This window comes from Aquila chrysaetos, chromosome 10, assembly GCF_900496995.4.
Source record: "Aquila chrysaetos chrysaetos chromosome 10, bAquChr1.4, whole genome shotgun sequence".
In the NCBI taxonomy this organism is placed as follows: Eukaryota; Metazoa; Chordata; class Aves; order Accipitriformes; family Accipitridae; genus Aquila; species Aquila chrysaetos.
Genome location: NC_044013.1, coordinates 14,814,772 through 14,819,029, shown reverse-complemented (window position 1 = coordinate 14,819,029; position 4,258 = coordinate 14,814,772). Strand labels below are relative to the sequence as shown.

Genomic DNA, 4,258 nt, shown 5'->3' with positions numbered 1-4,258 from the left:
TCTGGCCTGCCCCTTACACAAACTGCACTAAAGCAAACCAAAGATTTTGGACATGTCCTTCTTCCCATCCCTTGGATTTAGAGTTAGTGTTTGTCAGACTCTTCTGCTGGAATTGAGGAAGAGACCTGCTGTGTGTCAGTGCTCAGGTCTGCAATAAAGGGGGTCCCAGCATACTCTTTCACAGGCAGGGGCTGCATCTCCCCACACTGGTGGAGAGTAACCAGTTTGGACTTCTCCAGAAGTGCTCCGTGGGATCCCCAACTGGCTGAGACCGAATGGAGTCTAAGCAAAGAAGCTGAAGCCTATCTCCTGGGAACCTGCTGAGCAGGGACACCAGTTGATCAATTCCTGCTGTCCCACATGTTTATTGATGCACAAAATACACAAGACTGGCTGTCTATCTTTGTGCTGCAGCAAAATCAGAGTGAGAGAGTCTCTTTGCAAGAACATACTGTAGGAATGGTGTGGTAATGCTCTGAGAGGAACTAGCCAGTCCCATCTGCCACATCAGTGAAAGGTCAGTGTCTCTCGGACCCAGCCGCAGCTATGACAGGTTTTTTTTCACACTCAGCTCTTCCAGCCATTTAGCACAGGGGCACCTAACTTCTTTGCTCTAGACATGGATGTATAAACAGCTTTCCTTTCGTGACTGCGACAAGTCTTTTAGCCTCACCAACAATTGCTTCCAGGTGTGCACAAAAAGCCACTCCAATGCAAGGATCATGTAAGTGAACCACATGTCCCCAGAATGGATTTTTGTCCTTTGTATTTACAAAGGACAGGAGAGAGGTTAAAATTCTGCTGGAAAAAGGCCTCTGGACATAGAAGAAAACTCCATTAAGTTATACTGAATACATAGCCAAGAGCTCTGGCTCAGAAAGGTCCTGAACCACGAGTTGCTGGCAGACCACACCAGAGTATCATGCACACTTGTCCTGTTTTTCACTCTACCCTAGGCATATGCTGCTGGCAAATGTTGGAGACAGGATACTGGGCTACCCGGACCAGTGGTCTGATGCAGCACGACTGCTCTTTTGTTGGGCCTGTTCTCTCTCTCAAGATTCAGAAGAAAAGAAATGTATGGCTGACACAGCAACAATAAGAATCCAGGCTGGAGGGAAGGGCAGTACCATTAGAAGGCAGGTAAGCACTGTGCAGATGGATGGGCTTGTTGCTCAGTCACTCCATCTAACCAACTGTACTTCAAAAAGTATTTCCTCTTTTGAGAGCCTTTCATGGACATTTTGGAGGCAGGAGGAGAAAAGAAAGAGCCTGTTCAACGGGGCAGGAAGCAGCATCCACCATGCAGAAGCAGCATCCTCCATGCACACAAAGCTTGCAAATACAAGCCACGCAGGGTTATTAAACCTGGTCGTGGGGGTCAGGAGAGCCCCAGAGCCAGCAGCATCCCACAGAGCAAGCAAAGCAAGCTCCAGCCAGCTTAAAAAAGCACCCGTTAATGAAAAACTTTACCAGGAAAGCAGATCACATCAAGGCCACACAGAAGCCTCAGATCCTTTAAGCTGCACTTTGAAGACCAGTGGTGACAGACCGACAGATAAAGGCAAGGTCACAGGCCATCAAGACCCCCTCCAACATACCGTGCAGCTGAGTTGGAAAAAAGAAGAAAAATCATTGTTGCTATTTGACTAAACATTATAAACTAAAAATAGCTGAATATCTCTGATTAGGAGAATTCCAAGGGCTTACAATCCTTGCCACTTGGGGTCCAATTTTTCTCTCTTTTATTATGGGCATTAGTTTTTGGACAATACCAGGGCTACAGAGGGCATATGTTAAGTTAGTCTAAGCCTGCACCACACGAACCTTTGCACCCTGTATGCTACTTTGTCAAATATTTCTGTCTCCAAATGAGCTGTAAAGGTTGCAGTTTTTCTGGCAGCAGCCAGCACAGCTCCCATTAACACGTTTCACAAGTATAATTTTCAACAGTATTAATAATTGTCCTCATAAAAGTCCATGAGAGGAACTTAATGGACTAGACTGTTTTTATTTCCATGAAATTCCTGCTCTTTTAAAAGCTCTCCATGCCTGGATTTAATATTTCTACTTTCAGACCTCAACCGTTTCCAGGCATAAACTTTCTTACTTCAGTTGTGCTAGTGCTAAATGAAAAGCAAAGTGTTCTAAAGTTCTGCCACACCCCACAAATTGGGTTGAAAAAGTCAAAGATGAAAGGGGTGCACCTGCCAGTCACCCTCAGTTGACCAGGCTGGGACTCTGGGGAATCCTTAGCTCTAAGCAAGGATTTTTTGACGGCACCAAAGACCTCATCAGCCTTTGGGAATGCCCACTGCAGGGTCTATCCCACAAGGGGTGGCAATCGGCCGGATATGGCCACAACAGACGTAAAACCATGATCCAGTTCCAGACCAGGATCTTGGGCCTGGGGTCAGGTAGTAGAGGAACAGCAGCCAGGATTGCTGAGCTCCATTTGCATGTTTGGCTCATTCAGCCACTCCTAGTTTCCATCAGCAAAGCAGGGTACTATCTCTGCAGGCACAGAATGCTCTGATCATTGAAAAGCAATGGCACAAAGTATTCTGGCTGAAGCTGGGAGAGTCTGCTTAGAAACCCAGCTTCAATACCTTTGTTTAGGCAAGGAGGGAACAGAATTACTAACCTCTAAGTTCAACATTCAGCCATATTTAACACTCTGGGGAAACACATCCAATTCATGACAGCTCCTAATTCAGCAGATGAAAGGCAGAATGAGATCTCAGTGCTGAAGCTACAGCACAAACTTCATAAAGTAGGGTGGTAATGTTTATCAGTGACTGTAATAAGCTTAGCAAACTTACCTGGTGACAAGATCCATCCCAGAGGATTGTTAAATCAGCCCTCAATGTTTCTTTATTGCCGGTCTCTTTTAGCCCAGCCGGAAGTCAGAAGTTTGGTGCAGTTGATCACAGTGACCCATTCTGGTCTTACCACCTAGAAACACCAAGCAGTAGGAATTGAAACACTTGTAACAAACTGCTTACAAGCAGGTAATGGATTTTTATTTGTTCCCTGATGTTGTCTTGGGTAATTTAGAGACATTATAAGAAAATAAGGAAGAAATCTAAGATGTAAAAATACTTTTCTTTATGAAGTATTTATCTTGCACTGGAAAATGGCCTTGTAAAAACAAACAAACAAGAAAAAGCACAAAACCTGGGACTGACTCAAATACTTCACGCCACAGATCACTGAACTCCTTTGATTTCCAGTGTCAGTGGAAACAAACAGCAGGAAAAACTTCACTTAATTCAGAGGACATCCACCCAAGCAGTATCAAGGAACCTTGAAAATCCAAGATTAACACTGAGGGAAAAAAACAAGATGATCAGTGGTGTGCCTCTGAATCTCTCTCCTGTTGACCAAGCGAACACCTCACCTCAGGTGTATCTTAGACATAAAAGGTCCGCTTTCAGCTTATTATAAATGAAACTGAAGTGTGTTATCTTGAAAATGTTTGCTTGAAAAGTTATACAGCTAGCTGGCCAACCCTTTTCTCTTTATTACCACCTAAACCCCTCAGTTTTCCATGTGGGTGTTTGATTGGGACAATCTTTTCTGAGTTAATTCTGCCCTTGTTCTTCATTAAGAGTAACTGCAAGCAAACTTCACAGCACTGTAGAATCACGGTGTTGACCAAGCAAAACATAACTACCAGGAATGACATTCTGGAGGACCCGAAAACCTGAATACTGGCAAAATTACTAAATAGAAGAGGAATTCCACAAACACTTGGGAATTTACGCCATAGTTCTCCCAAAAGGTTTTTGACTTAGACTTTGCACACCTCCTCAGTTCCCTGTCATCTAACACGATGCGAATCCAAGGGGATCCTTTTGTTTCTTGACTCTAAATTAAGCCTTACATACAGGAAAGCTATTTCCAGAAGGACTCAGAGAAAGGGGATTTCAGACACAGCATACTTCAACAGTGAGGCATTTCCAGAGAAAAAGGCCCTACCAAAGCACTGGTTTTAGAATTCTAATAAGCAAAAAAGCCACCCTTGTATTTCTCATCACCCACGTGGGTTTGCACAATTAAAACACAATAGTTTCTTCCAGGGCTTTGTTGAGGTCCGGAATAGCCCTATGTAAGTGTGCAGTGTGGCATGCCGTGCCTATTCTCTTCTCTCTGCAGGTCTGTCTGTCCAAGGCAGCTCCTCTGCTCCATGCAAACCTGTTTCTCCCTGGCTGTTGGAAAGGAGTTGTGGTTTTACTTTGCTGCGCTTAAGCAGTGT

General features: G+C 44.4%; 1 long non-coding RNA gene across 1 annotated transcript; it reads right to left on the bottom strand.

Moving 5' to 3' along the window:
- Window positions 1–1,484: 1,484 nt before the first annotated feature.
- On the bottom strand, window positions 1,485–2,881 carry LOC121233616. The gene is made up of 3 exons (XR_005933484.1): window positions 2,823–2,881; window positions 2,645–2,708; window positions 1,485–1,608 (listed from the first exon to the last, which is right to left on the bottom strand). It is a non-coding gene; the product is annotated as an uncharacterized LOC121233616 (long non-coding RNA).
- Between the last annotated feature and the right edge of the window lie 1,377 nt (window positions 2,882–4,258).